Raw genomic sequence first — 26,035 nt, 5'->3', positions numbered from 1 at the left:
GAATGATTCTGTCTAATTTTTAAACGAAGATATCTCCTTTACTACAATTGGCCTCAAATCGCTTGAAATCTCCACTTGTAAAATCCACAAAAAGAGTGTTTCAAATCTGCTCTGTCTAAAGAAAGGTTCAACTCTGTGAGTTGAATACACACAACACAAAGAAGTTACTGGGAATTTATGTGTCCAGCAGTATACTGAGAAATCCCGTTTCCAACGAAGGTCTCAAAGGGATCCAAATATCCTCTTCCAAACTTAACAAACAGAGTGTTTCCAAACTGCTCTATGAAAAGAAAGGTGAAACTCTGTGAGTTGAATCCACACACCACAGAGTAGTTTCTGAGAATGATTCTGTCTAGTTTTTAAACGAAGATATCTCCTTTACTACAATTGGCCTCAAATCGCTTGAAATCTCCGCTTGTAAAATCCACAAAAAGAGTGTTTCAAATCTGCTCTGTCTAAAGAAAGGTTCAACTCTCTGAGTTGAATACACACAACACAAAGAAGTTACTGAGAATTCATCTGTCTAGCTTTATATGAAGAAATCCCGTTTCCAACGAAGGCCTCAAATAGGCCTAAATATCCCTTTGCAGACTTAACAAACAGAGTGTTTCCAAACTGCTCTATGAAAAGAAAGGTTAAACTCTGTGAATTGAACGCACACATCACAAAGTAGTTTCTGAGAATGATTCTGTCTAGTTTTTATACAAAGATATTTCGATTTCTAAGATTGGCCTCAAATCGCTTGAAATCTCCACTTGCAAATTCCACAAAAAGAGTGTTTCCAAACTGCTGTGTCTAAAAGATGTTTCAACTCTGTGAGTTGAATACACACAACACAAAGAAGTTACTTGGAATTTATGTGTCTAGCAGTATACTGAGAAATCCCGTTTCCAACGAAGGTCTCAAAGGGATCCAAATATCCTCCTCCAAACTTAACAAACAGAGTGTTTCCAAACTGCTCTATGAAAAGAAAGGTGAAACTCTGTGAGTTGAATGCACACACCACAGAGTAGTTTCTGAGAATGATTCTGTCTAGTTTTTAAACGAAGATATCTCCTTTACTACAATTGGCCTCAAATCGCTTGAAATCTCCACTTGTAAAATCCACAAAAAGAGTGTTTCAAATCTGCTCTGTCTAAAGAAAGGTTCAACTCTGTGAGTTGAATACACACAACACAAAGAAGTTACTGAGAATTCATCTGTCTAGCTTTATATGAAGAAATCCCGTTTCCAACGAAGGCCTCAAATAGGTCTAAATATCCCTTTGCAGACTTAACAAACAGGGTTTCCAAACTGCTCTATGAAAAGAAAGGTTAAACTCTGTGAGTTGAATGCACACATCACAAAGTAGTTTCTGAGAATGATTCTGTCTAGTTTTTATACAAAGATGTTTCGATTTCTAAGATTGGCCCAAAATCGCTTGAAATCTCCACTTGCAAATTCCACAAAAAGAGTGTTTCCAAACTGCTGTGTCTAAAAGATGTTTCAACTCTGTGAGTTGAATACACACAACACAAAGAAGTTACTGGGAATTTATGTGTCTAGCAGTATACTGAGAAATCCCGTTTCCAACGAAGGTCTCAAAGGGATCCAAATATCCTCTTCCAAACTTAACAAACAGAGTGTTTCCAAACTGCTCTATGAAAAGAAAGGTGAAACTCTGTGAGTTGAATCCACACACCACAGAGTAGTTTCTGAGAATGATTCTGTCTAGTTTTTAAACGAAGATATCTCCTTTACTACAATTGGCCTCAAATCGCTTGAAATCTCCACTTGTAAAATCCACAAAAAGAGTGTTTCAAATCTGCTCTGTCCAAAGAAAGGTTCAACTCTCTGAGTTGAATACACACAACACAAAGAAGTTACTGAGAATTCATCTGTCTAGCTTTATATGAAGAAATCCCGTTTCCAACGAAGGCCTCAAATAGGCCTAAATATCCCTTTGCAGACTTATCAAACAGAGTGTTTCCAAACTGCTCTATGAAAAGAAAGGTTAAACTCTGTGAATTGAACGCACACATCACAAAGTAGTTTCTGAGAATGATTCTGTCTAGTTTTTATACAAAGATATTTCGATTTCTAAGATTGGCCTCAAATCGCTTGAAATCTCCACTTGCAAATTCCACAAAAAGAGTGTTTCCAAACTGCTGTGTCTAAAAGATGTTACAACTCTGTGAGTTGAATACACACAACACAAAAAAGTTACTGGGAATTTATGTGTCTAGCAGTATACTGAGAAATCCCGTTTCCAACGAAGGTCTCAAAGGGATCCAAATATCCTCCTCCAAACTTAACAAACAGAGTGTTTCCAAACTGCTCTATGAAAAGAAAGGTGAAACTCTGTGAGTTGAATGCACACACCACAGAGTAGTTTCTGAGAATGATTCTGTCTAGTTTTTAAACGAAGATATCTCCTTTACTACAATTGGCCTCAAATCGCTTGAAATCTCCACTTGTAAAATCCACAAAAAGAGTGTTTCAAATCTGCTCTGTCTAAAGAAAGGTTCAACTCTGTGAGTTGAATACACACAACACAAAGAAGTTACTGAGAATTCATCTGTCTAGCTTTATATGAAGAAATCCCGTTTCCAACGAAGACCTCAAATAGGTCTAAATATCCCTTTGCAGACTTAACAAAGAGAGTGTTTCCAAACTGCTCTATGAAAAGAAAGGTTAAACTCTGTGAGTTGAACGCACACATCACAAAGTAGTTTCTGAGAATGATTCTTTCTAGTTTTTATAAAAAGATATTTCGATTTGTAAGATTGGCCTCAAATCGCTTGAAATCTCCACTTGCAAATTCCACAAAAAGAGTGTTTCCAAACTGCTGTGTCTAAAAGATGTTTCAACTCTGTGAGTTGAATACACACAACACAAAGAAGTTACTGGGAATTTATGTGTCTAGCAGTATACTGAGAAATCCCGTTTCCAACGAAGGTCTCAAAGGGATCCAAATATCCTCTTCCAAACTTAACAAACAGAGTGTTTCCAAACTGCTCTATGAAAAGAAAGGTGAAACTCTGTGAGTTGAATGCACACACCACAGAGTAGTTTCTGAGAATGATTCTGTCTAATTTTTAAACGAAGATATCTCCTTTACTACAATTGGCCTCAAATCGCTTGAAATCTCCACTTGTAAAATCCACAAAAAGAGTGTTTCAAATCTGCTCTGTCTAAAGAAAGGTTCAACTCTGTGAGTTGAATACACACAACACAAAGAAGTTACTGGGAATTTATGTGTCCAGCAGTATACTGAGAAATCCCGTTTCCAACGAAGGTCTCAAAGGGATCCAAATATCCTCTTCCAAACTTAACAAACAGAGTGTTTCCAAACTGCTCTATGAAAAGAAAGGTGAAACTCTGTGAGTTGAATCCACACACCACAGAGTAGTTTCTGAGAATGATTCTGTCTAGTTTTTAAACGAAGATATCTCCTTTACTACAATTGGCCTCAAATCGCTTGAAATCTCCGCTTGTAAAATCCACAAAAAGAGTGTTTCAAATCTGCTCTGTCTAAAGAAAGGTTCAACTCTCTGAGTTGAATACACACAACACAAAGAAGTTACTGAGAATTCATCTGTCTAGCTTTATATGAAGAAATCCCGTTTCCAACGAAGGCCTCAAATAGGCCTAAATATCCCTTTGCAGACTTAACAAACAGAGTGTTTCCAAACTGCTCTATGAAAAGAAAGGTTAAACTCTGTGAATTGAACGCACACATCACAAAGTAGTTTCTGAGAATGATTCTGTCTAGTTTTTATACAAAGATATTTCGATTTCTAAGATTGGCCTCAAATCGCTTGAAATCTCCACTTGCAAATTCCACAGAAAGAGTGTTTCCAAACTGCTGTGTCTAAAAGATGTTTCAACTCTGTGAGTTGAATACACACAACACAAAGAAGTTACTTGGAATTTATGTGTCTAGCAGTATACTGAGAAATCCCGTTTCCAACGAAGGTCTCAAAGGGATCCAAATATCCTCCTCCAAACTTAACAAACAGAGTGTTTCCAAACTGCTCTATGAAAAGAAAGGTGAAACTCTGTGAGTTGAATGCACACACCACAGAGTAGTTTCTGAGAATGATTCTGTCTAGTTTTTAAACGAAGATATCTCCTTTCCTACAATTGGCCTCAAATCGCTTGAAATCTCCACTTGTAAAATCCACAAAAAGAGTGTTTCAAATCTGCTCTGTCTAAAGAAAGGTTCAACTCTCTGAGTTGAATACACACAACACAAAGAAGTTACTGAGAATTCATCTGTCTAGCTTTATATGAAGAAATCCCGTTTCCAACGAAGGCCTCAAATAGGCCTAAATATCCCTTTGCAGACTTAACAAACAGAGTGTTTCCAAACTGCTCTATGAAAAGAAAGGTTAAACTCTGTTAGTTGAACGCACACATCACAAAGTAGTTTCTGAGTATGATTCTGTCTAGTTTTTATACAAAGGTATTTCGATTTCTAAGATTGGCCTCAAATCGCTTGATATCTCCACTTGCAAATTCCACAAAAAGAGTGTTTCCAAACTGCTGAGTCTAAAAGATGTTTCAACTCTGTGAGTTGAATACACACAACACAAAGAAGTTACTGGGAATTTATGTGTCTAGCAGTATACTGAGAAATCCCGTTTCCAACGAAGGTCTCAAAGGGATCCAAATATCCTCTTCCAAACTTAACAAACAGAGTGTTTCCAAACTGCTCTATGAAAAGAAAGGTGAAACTCTGTGAGTTGAATGCACACACCACAGAGTAGTTTCTGAGAATGATTCTGTCTAGTTTTTAAACGAAGATATCTCCTTTACTACAATTGGCCTCAAATCGCTTGAAATCTCCACTTGTAAAATCCACAAAAAGAGTGTTTCAAATCTGCTCTGTCTAAAGAAAGGTTCAACTCTGTGAGTTGAATACACACAACACAAAGAAGTTACTGAGAATTCATCTGTCTAGCTTTATATGAAGAAATCCCGTTTCCAACGAAGGCCTCAAATAGGTCTAAATATCCCTTTGCAGACTAAACAAACAGTGTTTCCAAACTGCTCTATGAAAAGAAAGGTTAAACTCTGTGAGTTGAATGCACACATCACAAAGTAGTTTCTGAGAATGATTCTGTCTAGTTTTTATACAAAGATGTTTCGATTTCTAAGATTGGCCCAAAATCGCTTGAAATCTCCACTTGCAAATTCCACAAAAAGAGTGTTTCCAAACTGCTGTGTCTAAAAGATGTTTCAACTCTGTGAGTTGAATACACACAACACAAAGAAGTTACTGGGAATTTATGTGTCTAGCAGTATACTGAGAAATCCCGTTTCCAACGAAGGTCTCAAAGGGATCCAAATATCCTCCTCCAAACTTAACAAACAGAGTGTTTCCAAACTGCTCTATGAAAAGAAAGGTGAAACTCTGTGAGTTGAATGCACACACCACAGAGTAGTTTCTGAGAATGATTCTGTCTAGTTTTTAAACGAAGATATCTCCTTTACTACAATTGGCCTCAAATCGCTTGAAATCTCCACTTGTAAAATCCACAAAAAGAGTGTTTCAAATCTGCTCTGTCTAAAGAAAGGTTCAACTCTGTGAGTTGAATACACACAACACAAAGAAGTTACTGAGAATTCATCTGTCTAGCTTTATCTGAAGAAATCCCGTTTCCAACGAAGGCCTCAAATAGGCCTAAATATCCCTTTGCAGACTTAACAAACAGAGTGTTTCCAAACTGCTCTATGAAAAGAAAGGTTAAACTCTGTGAATTGAACGCACACATCACAAAGTAGTTTCTGAGAATGATTCTGTCTAGTTTTTATACAAAGATATTTCGATTTCTAAGATTGGCCCCAAATCGCTTGAACTCTCCACTTGCAAATTCCACAAAAAGAGTGTTGCCAAACTGCTCTGTCTAAAGGAAGGTTCAACTCTGTGAGTTGAATACATACAACACAAAGAAGTTACTGGGAATTCATCTCTCTGTCTCTATATGAAGAAATCCCGTTTCCAGCGAAGGCCTCAAAGAGGTCTAAATATCCCCTTGCAGACTTAACACACAGAGTGTTTCCAAACTGCTCTATGAAAAGAAAGGTGAAACTCTGTGAGTTGAATGCACACACCACAGAGTAGTTTCTGAGAATGTTTCTGTCTAGTTTTTAAACAAAGATATTTCCTTTACTACAATTGGCCTCAAATCGCCTGAAATCTCCACTTGTAAAATCCACAAAAAGAGTGTTTCAAATCTGCTCTGTCTATAGAAAGGTTCAACTCTGTGAGTTGAATACACACAACACAAAGAACTTACTGAGAATTCATCTGTCTAACTTTATATGAAGAAATCCCTTTTCCAACGAAGACCTCAAATAGGTCTAAATATCCCTTTGCAGACATAACAAAGAGAGTGTTTCCAAACTGCTCTATGAAAAGAAAGGTTAAACTCTGTGAGTTGAACGCACACATCACAAAGTAGTTTCTGAGAATGATTCTTTCTAGTTTTTATAAAAAGATATTTCGATTTGTAAGATTGGCCTCAAATCGCTTGAAATCTCCACTTGCAAATTCCACAAAAAGAGTGTTTCCAAACTGCTGTGTCTAAAAGATGTTTCAACTCTGTGAGTTGAATACACACAACACAAAGAAGTTACTGGGAATTTATGTGTCTAGCAGTATACTGAGAAATCCCGTTTCCAACGAAGGTCTCAAAGGGATCCAAATATCCTCTTCCAAACTTAACAAACAGAGTGTTTCCAAACTGCTCTATGAAAAGAAAGGTGAAACTCTGTGAGTTGAATGCACACACCACAGAGTAGTTTCTGAGAATGATTCTGTCTAATTTTTAAACGAAGATATCTCCTTTACTACAATTGGCCTCAAATCGCTTGAAATCTCCACTTGTAAAATCCACAAAAAGAGTGTTTCAAATCTGCTCTGTCTAAAGAAAGGTTCAACTCTGTGAGTTGAATACACACAACACAAAGAAGTTACTGGGAATTTATGTGTCCAGCAGTATACTGAGAAATCCCGTTTCCAACGAAGGTCTCAAAGGGATCCAAATATCCTCTTCCAAACTTAACAAACAGAGTGTTTCCAAACTGCTCTATGAAAAGAAAGGTGAAACTCTGTGAGTTGAATCCACACACCACAGAGTAGTTTCTGAGAATGATTCTGTCTAGTTTTTAAACGAAGATATCTCCTTTACTACAATTGGCCTCAAATCGCTTGAAATCTCCGCTTGTAAAATCCACAAAAAGAGTGTTTCAAATCTGCTCTGTCTAAAGAAAGGTTCAACTCTCTGAGTTGAATACACACAACACAAAGAAGTTACTGAGAATTCATCTGTCTAGCTTTATATGAAGAAATCCCGTTTCCAACGAAGGCCTCAAATAGGCCTAAATATCCCTTTGCAGACTTAACAAACAGAGTGTTTCCAAACTGCTCTATGAAAAGAAAGGTTAAACTCTGTGAATTGAACGCACACATCACAAAGTAGTTTCTGAGAATGATTCTGTCTAGTTTTTATACAAAGATATTTCGATTTCTAAGATTGGCCTCAAATCGCTTGAAATCTCCACTTGCAAATTCCACAGAAAGAGTGTTTCCAAACTGCTGTGTCTAAAAGATGTTTCAACTCTGTGAGTTGAATACACACAACACAAAGAAGTTACTTGGAATTTATGTGTCTAGCAGTATACTGAGAAATCCCGTTTCCAACGAAGGTCTCAAAGGGATCCAAATATCCTCCTCCAAACTTAACAAACAGAGTGTTTCCAAACTGCTCTATGAAAAGAAAGGTGAAACTCTGTGAGTGGAATGCACACACCACAGAGTAGTTTCTGAGAATGATTCTGTCTAGTTTTTAAACGAAGATATCTCCTTTACTACAATTGGCCTCAAATCGCTTGAAATCTCCACTTGTAAAATCCACAAAAAGAGTGTTTCAAATCTGCTCTGTCTAAAGAAAGGTTCAACTCTGTGAGTTGAATACACACAACACAAAGAAGTTACTGAGAATTCATCTGTCTAGCTTTATATGAAGAAATCCCGTTTCCAACGAAGGCCTCAAATAGGTCTAAATATCCCTTTGCAGACTAAACAAACAGGGTTTCCAAACTGCTCTATGAAAAGAAAGGTTAAACTCTGTGAGTTGAATGCACACATCACAAAGTAGTTTCTGAGAATGATTCTGTCTAGTTTTTATACAAAGATGTTTCGATTTCTAAGATTGGCCCAAAATCGCTTGAAATCTCCACTTGCAAATTCCACAAAAAGAGTGTTTCCAAACTGCTGTGTCTAAAAGATGTTTCAACTCTGTGAGTTGAATACACACAACACAAAGAAGTTACTGGGAATTTATGTGTCTAGCAGTATACTGAGAAATCCCGTTTCCAACGAAGGTCTCAAAGGGATCCAAATATCCTCCTCCAAACTTAACAAACAGAGTGTTTCCAAACTGCTCTATGAAAAGAAAGGTGAAACTCTGTGAGTTGAATGCACACACCACAGAGTAGTTTCTGAGAATGATTCTGTCTAGTTTTTAAACGAAGATATCTCCTTTACTACAATTGGCCTCAAATCGCTTGAAATCTCCACTTGTAAAATCCACAAAAAGAGTGTTTCAAATCTGCTCTGTCTAAAGAAAGGTTCAACTCTGTGAGTTGAATACACACAACACAAAGAAGTTACTGAGAATTCATCTGTCTAGCTTTATATGAAGAAATCCCGTTTCCAACGAAGGCCTCAAATAGGCCTAAATATCCCTTTGCAGACTTAACAAACAGAGTGTTTCCAAACTGCTCTATGAAAAGAAAGGTTAAACTCTGTGAATTGAACGCACACATCACAAAGTAGTTTCTGAGAATGATTCTGTCTAGTTTTTATACAAAGATATTTCGATTTCTAAGATTGGCCCCAAATCGCTTGAACTCTCCACTTGCAAATTCCACAAAAAGAGTGTTGCCAAACTGCTCTGTCTAAAGGAAGGTTCAACTCTGTGAGTTGAATACATACAACACAAAGAAGTTACTGGGAATTCATCTCTCTGTCTCTATATGAAGAAATCCCGTTTCCAGCGAAGGCCTCAAAGAGGTCTAAATATCCCCTTGCAGACTTAACACACAGAGTGTTTCCAAACTGCTCTATGAAAAGAAAGGTGAAACTCTGTGAGTTGAATGCACACACCACAGAGTAGTTTCTGAGAATGTTTCTGTCTAGTTTTTAAACGAAGATATTTCCTTTACTACAATTGGCCTCAAATCGCCTGAAATCTCCACTTGTAAAATCCACAAAAAGAGTGTTTCAAATCTGCTCTGTCTATAGAAAGGTTCAACTCTGTGAGTTGAATACACACAAAACAAAGAACTTACTGAGAATTCATCTGTCTAACTTTATATGAAGAAATCCCTTTTCCAACGAAGACCTCAAATAGGTCTAAATATCCCTTTGCAGACTTAACAAAGAGACTGTTTCCAAACTGCTCTATGAAAAGAAAGGTTAAACTCTGTGAGTTGAACGCACACATCACAAAGTAGTTTCTGAGAATGATTCTTTCTAGTTTTTATAAAAAGATATTTCGATTTGTAAGATTGGCCTCAAATCGCTTGAAATCTCCACTTGCAAATTCCACAAAAAGAGTGTTTCCAAACTGCTGTGTCTAAAAGATGTTTCAACTCTGTGAGTTGAATACACACAACACAAAGAAGTTACTGGGAATTTATGTGTCTAGCAGTATACTGAGAAATCCCGTTTCCAACGAAGGTCTCAAAGGGATCCAAATATCCTCTTCCAAACTTAACAAACAGAGTGTTTCCAAACTGCTCTATGAAAAGAAAGGTGAAACTCTGTGAGTTGAATGCACACACCACAGAGTAGTTTCTGAGAATGATTCTGTCTAATTTTTAAACGAAGATATCTCCTTTACTACAATTGGCCTCAAATCGCTTGAAATCTCCACTTGTAAAATCCACAAAAAGAGTGTTTCAAATCTGCTCTGTCTAAAGAAAGGTTCAACTCTGTGAGTTGAATACACACAACACAAAGAAGTTACTGGGAATTTATGTGTCCAGCAGTATACTGAGAAATCCCGTTTCCAACGAAGGTCTCAAAGGGATCCAAATATCCTCTTCCAAACTTAACAAACAGAGTGTTTCCAAACTGCTCTATGAAAAGAAAGGTGAAACTCTGTGAGTTGAATCCACACACCACAGAGTAGTTTCTGAGAATGATTCTGTCTAGTTTTTAAACGAAGATATCTCCTTTACTACAATTGGCCTCAAATCGCTTGAAATCTCCGCTTGTAAAATCCACAAAAAGAGTGTTTCAAATCTGCTCTGTCTAAAGAAAGGTTCAACTCTCTGAGTTGAATACACACAACACAAAGAAGTTACTGAGAATTCATCTGTCTAGCTTTATATGAAGAAATCCCGTTTCCAACGAAGGCCTCAAATAGGCCTAAATATCCCTTTGCAGACTTAACAAACAGAGTGTTTCCAAACTGCTCTATGAAAAGAAAGGTTAAACTCTGTGAATTGAACGCACACATCACAAAGTAGTTTCTGAGAATGATTCTGTCTAGTTTTTATACAAAGATATTTCGATTTCTAAGATTGGCCTCAAATCGCTTGAAATCTCCACTTGCAAATTCCACAGAAAGAGTGTTTCCAAACTGCTGTGTCTAAAAGATGTTTCAACTCTGTGAGTTGAATACACACAACACAAAGAAGTTACTTGGAATTTATGTGTCTAGCAGTATACTGAGAAATCCCGTTTCCAACGAAGGTCTCAAAGGGATCCAAATATCCTCCTCCAAACTTAACAAACAGAGTGTTTCCAAACTGCTCTATGAAAAGAAAGGTGAAACTCTGTGAGTTGAATGCACACACCACAGAGTAGTTTCTGAGAATGATTCTGTCTAGTTTTTAAACGAAGATATCTCCTTTACTACAATTGGCCTCAAATCGCTTGAAATCTCCACTTGTAAAATCCACAAAAAGAGTGTTTCAAATCTGCTCTGTCTAAAGAAAGGTTCAACTCTGTGAGTTGAATACACACAACACAAAGAAGTTACTGAGAATTCATCTGTCTAGCTTTATATGAAGAAATCCCGTTTCCAACGAAGGCCTCAAATAGGTCTAAATATCCCTTTGCAGACTAAACAAACAGGGTTTCCAAACTGCTCTATGAAAAGAAAGGTTAAACTCTGTGAGTTGAATGCACACATCACAAAGTAGTTTCTGAGAATGATTCTGTCTAGTTTTTATACAAAGATGTTTCGATTTCTAAGATTGGCCCAAAATCGCTTGAAATCTCCACTTGCAAATTCCACAAAAAGAGTGTTTCCAAACTGCTGTGTCTAAAAGATGTTTCAACTCTGTGAGTTGAATACACACAACACAAAGAAGTTACTGGGAATTTATGTGTCTAGCAGTATACTGAGAAATCCCGTTTCCAACGAAGGTCTCAAAGGGATCCAAATATCCTCCTCCAAACTTAACAAACAGAGTGTTTCCAAACTGCTCTATGAAAAGAAGGTGAAACTCTGTGAGTTGAATGCACACACCACAGAGTAGTTTCTGAGAATGATTCTGTCTAGTTTTTAAACGAAGATATCTCCTTTACTACAATTGGCCTCAAATCGCTTGAAATCTCCACTTGTAAAATCCACAAAAAGAGTGTTTCAAATCTGCTCTGTCTAAAGAAAGGTTCAACTCTGTGAGTTGAATACACACAACACAAAGAAGTTACTGAGAATTCATCTGTCTAGCTTTATATGAAGAAATCCCGTTTCCAACGAAGGCCTCAAATAGGCCTAAATATCCCTTTGCAGACTTAACAAACAGAGTGTTTCCAAACTGCTCTATGAAAAGAAAGGTTAAACTCTGTGAATTGAACGCACACATCACAAAGTAGTTTCTGAGAATGATTCTGTCTAGTTTTTATACAAAGATATTTCGATTTCTAAGATTGGCCCCAAATCGCTTGAACTCTCCACTTGCAAATTCCACAAAAAGAGTGTTGCCAAACTGCTCTGTCTAAAGGAAGGTTCAACTCTGTGAGTTGAATACATACAACACAAAGAAGTTACTGGGAATTCATCTCTCTGTCTCTATATGAAGAAATCCCGTTTCCAGCGAAGGCCTCAAAGAGGTCTAAATATCCCCTTGCAGACTTAACACACAGAGTGTTTCCAAACTGCTCTATGAAAAGAAAGGTGAAACTCTGTGAGTTGAATGCACACACCACAGAGTAGTTTCTGAGAATGTTTCTGTCTAGTTTTTAAACGAAGATATTTCCTTTACTACAATTGGCCTCAAATCGCCTGAAATCTCCACTTGTAAAATCCACAAAAAGAGTGTTTCAAATCTGCTCTGTCTATAGAAAGGTTCAACTCTGTGAGTTGAATACACACAAAACAAAGAACTTACTGAGAATTCATCTGTCTAACTTTATATGAAGAAATCCCTTTTCCAACGAAGACCTCAAATAGGTCTAAATATCCCTTTGCAGACTTAACAAAGAGACTGTTTCCAAACTGCTCTATGAAAAGAAAGGTTAAACTCTGTGAGTTGAACGCACACATCACAAAGTAGTTTCTGAGAATGATTCTTTCTAGTTTTTATAAAAAGATATTTCGATTTGTAAGATTGGCCTCAAATCGCTTGAAATCTCCACTTGCAAATTCCACAAAAAGAGTGTTTCCAAACTGCTGTGTCTAAAAGATGTTTCAACTCTGTGAGTTGAATACACACAACACAAAGAAGTTACTGGGAATTTATGTGTCTAGCAGTATACTGAGAAATCCCGTTTCCAACGAAGGTCTCAAAGGGATCCAAATATCCTCTTCCAAACTTAACAAACAGAGTGTTTCCAAACTGCTCTATGAAAAGAAAGGTGAAACTCTGTGAGTTGAATCCACACACCACAGAGTAGTTTCTGAGAATGATTCTGTCTAATTTTTAAACGAAGATATCTCCTTTACTACAATTGGCCTCAAATCGCTTGAAATCTCCACTTGTAAAATCCACAAAAAGAGTGTTTCAAATCTGCTCTGTCTAAAGAAAGGTTCAACTCTGTGAGTTGAATACACACAACACAAAGAAGTTACTGGGAATTTATGTGTCCAGCAGTATACTGAGAAATCCCGTTTCCAACGAAGGTCTCAAAGGGATCCAAATATCCTCTTCCAAACTTAACAAACAGAGTGTTTCCAAACTGCTCTATGAAAAGAAAGGTGAAACTCTGTGAGTTGAATCCACACACCACAGAGTAGTTTCTGAGAATGATTCTGTCTAGTTTTTAAACGAAGATATCTCCTTTACTACAATTGGCCTCAAATCGCTTGAAATCTCCGCTTGTAAAATCCACAAAAAGAGTGTTTCAAATCTGCTCTGTCTAAAGAAAGGTTCAACTCTCTGAGTTGAATACACACAACACAAAGAAGTTACTGAGAATTCATCTGTCTAGCTTTATATGAAGAAATCCCGTTTCCAACGAAGGCCTCAAATAGGCCTAAATATCCCTTTGCAGACTTAACAAACAGAGTGTTTCCAAACTGCTCTATGAAAAGAAAGGTTAAACTCTGTGAATTGAACGCACACATCACAAAGTAGTTTCTGAGAATGATTCTGTCTAGTTTTTATACAAAGATATTTCGATTTCTAAGATTGGCCTCAAATCGCTTGAAATCTCCACTTGCAAATTCCACAAAAAGAGTGTTTCCAAACTGCTGTGTCTAAAAGATGTTTCAACTCTGTGAGTTGAATACACACAACACAAAGAAGTTACTTGGAATTTATGTGTCTAGCAGTATACTGAGAAATCCCGTTTCCAACGAAGGTCTCAAAGGGATCCAAATATCCTCCTCCAAACTTAACAAACAGAGTGTTTCCAAACTGCTCTATGAAAAGAAAGGTGAAACTCTGTGAGTGGAATGCACACACCACAGAGTAGTTTCTGAGAATGATTCTGTCTAGTTTTTAAACGAAGATATCTCCTTTACTACAATTGGCCTCAAATCGCTTGAAATCTCCACTTGTAAAATCCACAAAAAGAGTGTTTCAAATCTGCTCTGTCTAAAGAAAGGTTCAACTCTGTGAGTTGAATACACACAACACAAAGAAGTTACTGAGAATTCATCTGTCTAGCTTTATATGAAGAAATCCCGTTTCCAACGAAGGCCTCAAATAGGTCTAAATATCCCTTTGCAGACTAAACAAACAGGGTTTCCAAACTGCTCTATGAAAAGAAAGGTTAAACTCTGTGAGTTGAATGCACACATCACAAAGTAGTTTCTGAGAATGATTCTGTCTAGTTTTTATACAAAGATGTTTCGATTTCTAAGATTGGCCCAAAATCGCTTGAAATCTCCACTTGCAAATTCCACAAAAAGAGTGTTTCCAAACTGCTGTGTCTAAAAGATGTTTCAACTCTGTGAGTTGAATACACACAACACAAAGAAGTTACTGGGAATTTATGTGTCTAGCAGTATACTGAGAAATCCCGTTTCCAACGAAGGTCTCAAAGGGATCCAAATATCCTCCTCCAAACTTAACAAACAGAGTGTTTCCAAACTGCTCTATGAAAAGAAAGGTGAAACTCTGTGAGTTGAATGCACACACCACAGAGTAGTTTCTGAGAATGATTCTGTCTAGTTTTTAAACGAAGATATCTCCTTTACTACAATTGGCCTCAAATCGCTTGAAATCTCCACTTGTAAAATCCACAAAAAGAGTGTTTCAAATCTGCTCTGTCTAAAGAAAGGTTCAACTCTGTGAGTTGAATACACACAACACAAAGAAGTTACTGAGAATTCATCTGTCTAGCTTTATATGAAGAAATCCCGTTTCCAACGAAGGCCTCAAATAGGCCTAAATATCCCTTTGCAGACTTAACAAACAGAGTGTTTCCAAACTGCTCTATGAAAAGAAAGGTTAAACTCTGTGAATTGAACGCACACATCACAAAGTAGTTTCTGAGAATGATTCTGTCTAGTTTTTATACAAAGATATTTCGATTTCTAAGATTGGCCCCAAATCGCTTGAACTCTCCACTTGCAAATTCCACAAAAAGAGTGTTGCCAAACTGCTCTGTCTAAAGGAAGGTTCAACTCTGTGAGTTGAATACATACAACACAAAGAAGTTACTGGGAATTCATCTCTCTGTCTCTATATGAAGAAATCCCGTTTCCAGCGAAGGCCTCAAAGAGGTCTAAATATCCCCTTGCAGACTTAACACACAGAGTGTTTCCAAACTGCTCTATGAAAAGAAAGGTGAAACTCTGTGAGTTGAATGCACACACCACAGAGTAGTTTCTGAGAATGTTTCTGTCTAGTTTTTAAACGAAGATATTTCCTTTACTACAATTGGCCTCAAATCGCCTGAAATCTCCACTTGTAAAATCCACAAAAAGAGTGTTTCAAATCTGCTCTGTCTATAGAAAGGTTCAACTCTGTGAGTTGAATACACACAAAACAAAGAACTTACTGAGAATTCATCTGTCTAACTTTATATGAAGAAATCCCTTTTCCAACGAAGACCTCAAATAGGTCTAAATATCCCTTTGCAGACTTAACAAAGAGACTGTTTCCAAACTGCTCTATGAAAAGAAAGGTTAAACTCTGTGAGTTGAACGCACACATCACAAAGTAGTTTCTGAGAATGATTCTTTCTAGTTTTTATAAAAAGATATTTCGATTTGTAAGATTGGCCTCAAATCGCTTGAAATCTCCACTTGCAAATTCCACAAAAAGAGTGTTTCCAAACTGCTGTGTCTAAAAGATGTTTCAACTCTGTGAGTTGAATACACACAACACAAAGAAGTTACTGGGAATTTATGTGTCTAGCAGTATACTGAGAAATCCCGTTTCCAACGAAGGTCTCAAAGGGATCCAAATATCCTCTTCCAAACTTAACAAACAGAGTGTTTCCAAACTGCTCTATGAAAAGAAAGGTGAAACTCTGTGAGTTGAATGCACACACCACAGAGTAGTTTCTGAGAATGATTCTGTCTAATTTTTAAACGAAGATATCTCCTTTACTACAATTGGCCTCAAATCGCTTGAAATCTCCACTTGTAAAATCCACAAAAAGAGTGTTTCAAATCTGCTCTGTCTAAAGAAAGGTTCAACTCTGTGAGTTGAATACACACAACACAAAGAAGTTACTGGGAATTTATGTGTCCAGCAGTATACTGAGAAATCCCGTTTCCAACGAAGGTCTCAAAGGGATCCAAATATCCTCTTCCAAACTTAACAAACAGAGTGTTTCCAAACTGCTCTATGAAAAGAAAGGTGAAACTCTGTGAGTTGAATCCACACACCACAGAGTAGTTTCTGAGAATGATTCTGTCTAGTTTTTAAACGAAGATATCTCCTTTACTACAATTGGCCTCAAATCGCTTGAAATCTCCGCTTGTAAAATCCACAAAAAGAGTGTTTCAAATCTGCTCTGTCTAAAGAAAGGTTCAACTCTCTGAGTTGAATACACACAACACAAAGAAGTTACTGAGAATTCATCTGTCTAGCTTTATATGAAGAAATCCCGTTTCCAACGAAGGCCTCAAATAGGCCTAAATATCCCTTTGCAGACTTAACAAACAGAGTGTTTCCAAACTGCTCTATGAAAAGAAAGGTTAAACTCTGTGAATTGAACGCACACATCACAAAGTAGTTTCTGAGAATGATTCTGTCTAGTTTTTATACAAAGATATTTCGATTTCTAAGATTGGCCTCAAATCGCTTGAAATCTCCACTTGCAAATTCCACAGAAAGAGTGTTTCCAAACTGCTGTGTCTAAAAGATGTTTCAACTCTGTGAGTTGAATACACACAACACAAAGAAGTTACTTGGAATTTATGTGTCTAGCAGTATACTGAGAAATCCCGTTTCCAACGAAGGTCTCAAAGGGATCCAAATATCCTCCTCCAAACTTAACAAACAGAGTGTTTCCAAACTGCTCTATGAAAAGAAAGGTGAAACTCTGTGAGTTGAATGCACACACCACAGAGTAGTTTCTGAGAATGATTCTGTCTAGTTTTTAAACGAAGATATCTCCTTTACTACAATTGGCCTCAAATCGCTTGAAATCTCCACTTGTAAAATCCACAAAAAGAGTGTTTCAAATCTGCTCTGTCTAAAGAAAGGTTCAACTCTGTGAGTTGAATACACACAACACAAAGAAGTTACTGAGAATTCATCTGTCTAGCTTTATATGAAGAAATCCCGTTTCCAACGAAGGCCTCAAATAGGTCTAAATATCCCTTTGCAGACTAAACAAACAGGGTTTCCAAACTGCTCTATGAAAAGAAAGGTTAAACTCTGTGAGTTGAATGCACACATCACAAAGTAGTTTCTGAGAATGATTCTGTCTAGTTTTTATACAAAGATGTTTCGATTTCTAAGATTGGCCCAAAATCGCTTGAAATCTCCACTTGCAAATTCCACAAAAAGAGTGTTTCCAAACTGCTGTGTCTAAAAGATGTTTCAACTCTGTGAGTTGAATACACACAACACAAAGAAGTTACTGGGAATTTATGTGTCTAGCAGTATACTGAGAAATCCCGTTTCCAACGAAGGTCTCAAAGGGATCCAAATATCCTCCTCCAAACTTAACAAACAGAGTGTTTCCAAACTGCTCTATGAAAAGAAAGGTGAAACTCTGTGAGTTGAATGCACACACCACAGAGTAGTTTCTGAGAATGATTCTGTCTAGTTTTTAAACGAAGATATCTCCTTTACTACAATTGGCCTCAAATCGCTTGAAATCTCCACTTGTAAAATCCACAAAAAGAGTGTTTCAAATCTGCTCTGTCTAAAGAAAGGTTCAACTCTGTGAGTTGAATACACACAACACAAAGAAGTTACTGAGAATTCATCTGTCTAGCTTTATATGAAGAAATCCCGTTTCCAACGAAGGCCTCAAATAGGCCTAAATATCCCTTTGCAGACTTAACAAACAGAGTGTTTCCAAACTGCTCTATGAAAAGAAAGGTTAAACTCTGTGAATTGAACGCACACATCACAAAGTAGTTTCTGAGAATGATTCTGTCTAGTTTTTATACAAAGATATTTCGATTTCTAAGATTGGCCCCAAATCGCTTGAACTCTCCACTTGCAAATTCCACAAAAAGAGTGTTGCCAAACTGCTCTGTCTAAAGGAAGGTTCAACTCTGTGAGTTGAATACATACAACACAAAGAAGTTACTGGGAATTCATCTCTCTGTCTCTATATGAAGAAATCCCGTTTCCAGCGAAGGCCTCAAAGAGGTCTAAATATCCCCTTGCAGACTTAACACACAGAGTGTTTCCAAACTGCTCTATGAAAAGAAAGGTGAAACTCTGTGAGTTGAATGCACACACCACAGAGTAGTTTCTGAGAATGTTTCTGTCTAGTTTTTAAACGAAGATATTTCCTTTACTACAATTGGCCTCAAATCGCCTGAAATCTCCACTTGTAAAATCCACAAAAAGAGTGTTTCAAATCTGCTCTGTCTATAGAAAGGTTCAACTCTGTGAGTTGAATACACACAAAACAAAGAACTTACTGAGAATTCATCTGTCTAACTTTATATGAAGAAATCCCTTTTCCAACGAAGACCTCAAATAGGTCTAAATATCCCTTTGCAGACTTAACAAAGAGACTGTTTCCAAACTGCTCTATGAAAAGAAAGGTTAAACTCTGTGAGTTGAACGCACACATCACAAAGTAGTTTCTGAGAATGATTCTTTCTAGTTTTTATAAAAAGATATTTCGATTTGTAAGATTGGCCTCAAATCGCTTGAAATCTCCACTTGCAAATTCCACAAAAAGAGTGTTTCCAAACTGCTGTGTCTAAAAGATGTTTCAACTCTGTGAGTTGAATACACACAACACAAAGAAGTTACTGGGAATTTATGTGTCTAGCAGTATACTGAGAAATCCCGTTTCCAACGAAGGTCTCAAAGGGATCCAAATATCCTCTTCCAAACTTAACAAACAGAGTGTTTCCAAACTGCTCTATGAAAAGAAAGGTGAAACTCTGTGAGTTGAATCCACACACCACAGAGTAGTTTCTGAGAATGATTCTGTCTAATTTTTAAACGAAGATATCTCCTTTACTACAATTGGCCTCAAATCGCTTGAAATCTCCACTTGTAAAATCCACAAAAAGAGTGTTTCAAATCTGCTCTGTCTAAAGAAAGGTTCAACTCTGTGAGTTGAATACACACAACACAAAGAAGTTACTGGGAATTTATGTGTCCAGCAGTATACTGAGAAATCCCGTTTCCAACGAAGGTCTCAAAGGGATCCAAATATCCTCTTCCAAACTTAACAAACAGAGTGTTTCCAAACTGCTCTATGAAAAGAAAGGTGAAACTCTGTGAGTTGAATCCACACACCACAGAGTAGTTTCTGAGAATGATTCTGTCTAGTTTTTAAACGAAGATATCTCCTTTACTACAATTGGCCTCAAATCGCTTGAAATCTCCGCTTGTAAAATCCACAAAAAGAGTGTTTCAAATCTGCTCTGTCTAAAGAAAGGTTCAACTCTCTGAGTTGAATACACACAACACAAAGAAGTTACTGAGAATTCATCTGTCTAGCTTTATATGAAGAAATCCCGTTTCCAACGAAGGCCTCAAATAGGCCTAAATATCCCTTTGCAGACTTAACAAACAGAGTGTTTCCAAACTGCTCTATGAAAAGAAAGGTTAAACTCTGTGAATTGAACGCACACATCACAAAGTAGTTTCTGAGAATGATTCTGTCTAGTTTTTATACAAAGATATTTCGATTTCTAAGATTGGCCTCAAATCGCTTGAAATCTCCACTTGCAAATTCCACAAAAAGAGTGTTTCCAAACTGCTGTGTCTAAAAGATGTTTCAACTCTGTGAGTTGAATACACACAACACAAAGAAGTTACTTGGAATTTATGTGTCTAGCAGTATACTGAGAAATCCCGTTTCCAACGAAGGTCTCAAAGGGATCCAAATATCCTCTTCCAAACTTAACAAACAGAGTGTTTCCAAACTGCTCTATGAAAAGAAAGGTGAAACTCTGTGAGTTGAATGCACACACCACAGAGTAGTTTCTGAGAATGATTCTGTCTAGTTTTTAAACGAAGATATCTCCTTTACTACAATTGGCCTCAAATCGCTTGAAATCTCCACTTGTAAAATCCACAAAAAGAGTGTTTCAAATCTGCTCTGTCTAAAGAAAGGTTCAACTCTGTGAGTTGAATACACACAACACAAAGAAGTTACTGAGAATTCATCTGTCTAGCTTTATATGAAGAAATCCTGTTTCCAACGAAGGCCTCAAATAGGTCTAAATATCCCTTTGCAGACTAAACAAACAGTGTTTCCAAACTGCTCTATGAAAAGAAAGGTTAAACTCTGTGAGTTGAATGCACACATCACAAAGTAGTTTCTGAGAATGATTCTGTCTAGTTTTTATACAAAGATGTTTCGATTTCTAAGATTGGCCCAAAATCGCTTGAAATCTCCACTTGCAAATTCCACAAAAAGAGTGTTTCCAAACTGCTGTGTCTAAAAGATGTTTCAACTCTGTGAGTTGAATACACACAACACAAAGAAGTTACTGGGAATTTATGTGTCTAGCAGTATACTGAGAAATCCCGTTTCCAACGAAGGTCTCAAAGGGATCCAAATATCCTCTTCCAAACTTAACAAACAGAGTGTTTCCAAACTGCTCTATGAAAAGAAAGGTGAAACTCTGTGAGTTGAATCCACACACCACAGAGTAGTTTCTGAGAATGATTCTGTCTAGTTTTTAAACGAAGATATCTCCTTTACTACAATTGGCCTCAAATCGCTTGAAATCTCCACTTGTAAAATCCACAAAAAGAGTGTTTCAAATCTGCTCTGTCCAAAGAAAGGTTCAACTCTCTGAGTTGAATACACACAACACAAAGAAGTTACTGAGAATTCATCTGTCTAGCTTTATATGAAGAAATCCCGTTTCCAACGAAGGCCTCAAATAGGCCTAAATATCCCTTTGCAGACTTATCAAACAGAGTGTTTCCAAACTGCTCTATGAAAAGAAAGGTTAAACTCTGTGAATTGAACGCACACATCACAAAGTAGTTTCTGAGAATGATTCTGTCTAGTTTTTATACAAAGATATTTCGATTTCTAAGATTGGCCTCAAATCGCTTGAAATCTCCACTTGCAAATTCCACAAAAAGAGTGTTTCCAAACTGCTGTGTCTAAAAGATGTTACAACTCTGTGAGTTGAATACACACAACACAAAAAAGTTACTGGGAATTTATGTGTCTAGCAGTATACTGAGAAATCCCGTTTCCAACGAAGGTCTCAAAGGGATCCAAATATCCTCTTCCAAACTTAACAAACAGAGTGTTTCCAAACTGCTCTATGAAAAGAAAGGTGAAACTCTGTGAGTTGAATGCACACACCACAGAGTAGTTTCTGAGAATGATTCTGTCTAGTTTTTAAACGAAGATATCTCCTTTACTACAATTGGCCTCAAATCGCTTGAAATCTCCACTTGTAAAATCCACAAAAAGAGTGTTTCAAATCTGCTCTGTCTAAAGAAAGGTTCAACTCTGTGAGTTGAATACACACAACACAAAGAAGTTACTGAGAATTCATCTGTCTAGCTTTATATGAAGAAATCCCGTTTCCAACGAAGGCCTCAAATAGGCCTAAATATCCCTTTGCAGACTTAACAAACAGAGTGTTTCCAAACTGCTCTATGAAAAGAAAGGTTAAACTGGGTGAATTGAACGCACACATCACAAAGTAGTTTCTGAGAATGATTCTGTCTAGTTTTTATACAAAGATATTTCGATTTCTAAGATTGGCCCCAAATCGCTTGAACTCTCCACTTGCAAATTCCACAAAAAGAGTGTTGCCAAACTGCTCTGTCTAAAGGAAGGTTCAACTCTGTGAGTTGAATACATACAACACAAAGAAGTTACTGGGAATTCATCTCTCTGTCTCTATATGAAGAAATCCCGTTTCCAGCGAAGGCCTCAAAGAGGTCTAAATATCCCCTTGCAGACTTAACACACAGAGTGTTTCCAAACTGCTCTCTGAAAAGAAAGGTGAAACTCTGTGAGTTGAATGCACACACCACAGAGTAGTTTCTGAGAATGTTTCTGTCTAGTTTTTAAACGAAGATATTTCCTTTACTACAATTGGCCTCAAATCGCCTGAAATCTCCACTTGTAAAATCCACAAAAAGAGTGTTTCAAATCTGCTCTGTCTATAGAAAGGTTCAACTCTGTGAGTTGAATACACACAACACAAAGAACTTACTGAGAATTCATCTGTCTAACTTTATATGAAGAAATCCCTTTTCCAACGAAGACCTCAAATAGGTCTAAATATCCCTTTGCAGACTTAACAAAGAGAGTGTTTCCAAACTGCTCTATGAAAAGAAAGGTTAAACTCTGTGAGTTGAACGCACACATCACAAAGTAGTTTCTGAGAATGATTCTTTCTAGTTTTTATAAAAAGATATTTCGATTTGTAAGATTGGCCTCAAATCGCTTGAAATCTCCACTTGCAAATTCCACAAAAAGAGTGTTTCCAAACTGCTGTGTCTAAAAGATGTTTCAACTCTGTGAGTTGAATACACACAACACAAAGAAGTTACTGGGAATTTATGTGTCTAGCAGTATACTGAGAAATCCCGTTTCCAACGAAGGTCTCAAAGGGATCCAAATATCCTCTTCCAAACTTAACAAACAGAGTGTTTCCAAACTGCTCTATGAAAAGAAAGGTGAAAATCTGTGAGTTGAATGCACACACCACAGAGTAGTTTCTGAGAATGATTCTGTCTAATTTTTAAACGAAGATATCTCCTTTACTACAATTGGCCTCAAATCGCTTGAAATCTCCACTTGTAAAATCCACAAAAAGAGTGTTTCAAATCTGCTCTGTCTAAAGAAAGGTTCAACTCTGTGAGTTGAATACACACAACACAAAGAAGTTACTGGGAATTTATGTGTCCAGCAGTATACTGAGAAATCCCGTTTCCAACGAAGGTCTCAAAGGGATCCAAATATCCTCTTCCAAACTTAACAAACAGAGTGTTTCCAAACTGCTCTATGAAAAGAAAGGTGAAACTCTGTGAGTTGAATGCACACACCACAGAGTAGTTTCTGAGAATGATTCTGTCTAGTTTTTAAACGAAGATATCTCCTTTACTACAATTGGCCTCAAATCGCTTGAAATCTCCACTTGTAAAATCCACAAAAAGAGTGTTTCAAATCTGCTCTGTCTAAAGAAAGGTTCAACTCTGTGAGTTGAATACACACAACACAAAGAAGTTACTGAGAATTCATCTGTCTAGCTTTATATGAAGAAATCCTGTTTCCAACGAAGGCCTCAAATAGGTCTAAATATCCCTTTGCAGACTAAACAAACAGTGTTTCCAAACTGCTCTATGAAAAGAAAGGTTAAACTCTGTGAGTTGAATGCACACATCACAAAGTAGTTTCTGAGAATGATTCTGTCTAGTTTTTATACAAAGATGTTTCGATTTCTAAGATTGGCCCAAAATCGCTTGAAATCTCCACTTGCAAATTCCACAAAAAGAGTGTTTCCAAACTGCTGTGTCTAAAAGATGTTTCAACTCTGTGAGTTGAATACACACAACACAAAGAAGTTACTGGGAATTTATGTGTCTAGCAGTATACTGAGAAATCCCGTTTCCAACGAAGGTCTCAAAGGGATCCAAATATCCTCTTCCAAACTTAACAAACAGAGTGTTTCCAAACTGCTCTATGAAAAGAAAGGTGAAACTCTGTGAGTTGAATCCACACACCACAGAGTAGTTTCTGAGAATGATTCTGTCTAGTTTTTAAACGAAGATATCTCCTTTACTACAATTGGCCTCAAATCGCTTGAAATCTCCACTTGTAAAATCCACAAAAAGAGTGTTTCAAATCTGCTCTGTCCAAAGAAAGGTTCAACTCTCTGAGTTGAATACACACAACACAAAGAAGTTACTGAGAATTCATCTGTCTAGCTTTATATGAAGAAATCCCGTTTCCAACGAAGGCCTCAAATAGGCCTAAATATCCCTTTGCAGACTTATCAAACAGAGTGTTTCCAAACTGCTCTATGAAAAGAAAGGTTAAACTCTGTGAATTGAACGCACACATCACAAAGTAGTTTCTGAGAATGATTCTGTCTAGTTTTTATACAAAGATATTTCGATTTCTAAGATTGGCCTCAAATCGCTTGAAATCTCCACTTGCAAATTCCACAAAAAGAGTGTTTCCAAACTGCTGTGTCTAAAAGATGTTACAACTCTGTGAGTTGAATACACACAACACAAAAAAGTTACTGGGAATTTATGTGTCTAGCAGTATACTGAGAAATCCCGTTTCCAACGAAGGTCTCAAAGGGATCCAAATATCCTCTTCCAAACTTAACAAACAGAGTGTTTCCAAACTGCTCTATGAAAAGAAAGGTGAAACTCTGTGAGTTGAATGCACACACCACAGAGTAGTTTCTGAGAATGATTCTGTCTAGTTTTTAAACGAAGATATCTCCTTTACTACAATTGGCCTCAAATCGCTTGAAATCTCCACTTGTAAAATCCACAAAAAGAGTGTTTCAAATCTGCTCTGTCTAAAGAAAGGTTCAACTCTGTGAGTTGAATACACACAACACAAAGAAGTTACTGAGAATTCATCTGTCTAGCTTTATATGAAGAAATCCCGTTTCCAACGAAGGCCTCAAATAGGCCTAAATATCCCTTTGCAGACTTAACAAACAGAGTGTTTCCAAACTGCTCTATGAAAAGAAAGGTTAAACTCTGTGAATTGAACGCACACATCACAAAGTAGTTTCTGAGAATGATTCTGTCTAGTTTTTATACAAAGATATTTCGATTTCTAAGATTGGCCCCAAATCGCTTGAACTCTCCACTTGCAAATTCCACAAAAAGAGTGTTGCCAAACTGCTCTGTCTAAAGGAAGGTTCAACTCTGTGAGTTGAATACATACAACACAAAGAAGTTACTGGGAATTCATCTCTCTGTCTCTATATGAAGAAATCCCGTTTCCAGCGAAGGCCTCAAAGAGGTCTAAATATCCCCTTGCAGACTTAACACACAGAGTGTTTCCAAACTGCTCTCTGAAAAGAAAGGTGAAACTCTGTGAGTTGAATGCACACACCACAGAGTAGTTTCTGAGAATGTTTCTGTCTAGTTTTTAAACGAAGATATTTCCTTTACTACAATTGGCCTCAAATCGCCTGAAATCTCCACTTGTAAAATCCACAAAAAGAGTGTTTCAAATCTGCTCTGTCTATAGAAAGGTTCAACTCTGTGAGTTGAATACACACAACACAAAGAACTTACTGAGAATTCATCTGTCTAACTTTATATGAAGAAATCCCTTTTCCAACGAAGACCTCAAATAGGTCTAAATATCCCTTTGCAGACTTAACAAAGAGACTGTTTCCAAACTGCTCTATGAAAAGAAAGGTTAAACTCTGTGAGTTGAACGCACACATCACAAAGTAGTTTCTGAGAATGATTCTTTCTAGTTTTTATAAAAAGATATTTCGATTTGTAAGATTGGCCTCAAATCGCTTGAAATCTCCACTTGCAAATTCCACAAAAAGAGTGTTTCCAAACTGCTGTGTCTAAAAGATGTTTCAACTCTGTGAGTTGAATACACACAACACAAAGAAGTTACTGGGAATTTATGTGTCTAGCAGTATACTGAGAAATCCCGTTTCCAACGAAGGTCTCAAAGGGATCCAAATATCCTCTTCCAAACTTAACAAACAGAGTGTTTCCAAACTGCTCTATGAAAAGAAAGGTGAAACTCTGTGAGTTGAATGCACACACCACAGAGTAGTTTCTGAGAATGATTCTGTCTAATTTTTAAACGAAGATATCTCCTTTACTACAATTGGCCTCAAATCGCTTGAAATCTCCACTTGTAAAATCCACAAAAAGAGTGTTTCAAATCTGCTCTGTCTAAAGAAAGGTTCAACTCTGTGAGTTGAATACACACAACACAAAGAAGTTACTGGGAATTTATGTGTCCAGCAGTATACTGAGAAATCCCGTTTCC

This window comes from Pan troglodytes, chromosome 18 (assembly GCF_028858775.2).
Source record: "Pan troglodytes isolate AG18354 chromosome 18, NHGRI_mPanTro3-v2.0_pri, whole genome shotgun sequence".
Lineage (NCBI taxonomy): Eukaryota > Metazoa > Chordata > Mammalia > Primates > Hominidae > Pan > Pan troglodytes.
The sequence above is the reverse complement of the archived record's forward strand: the minus strand, read 5'-3'. Positions refer to the sequence as shown.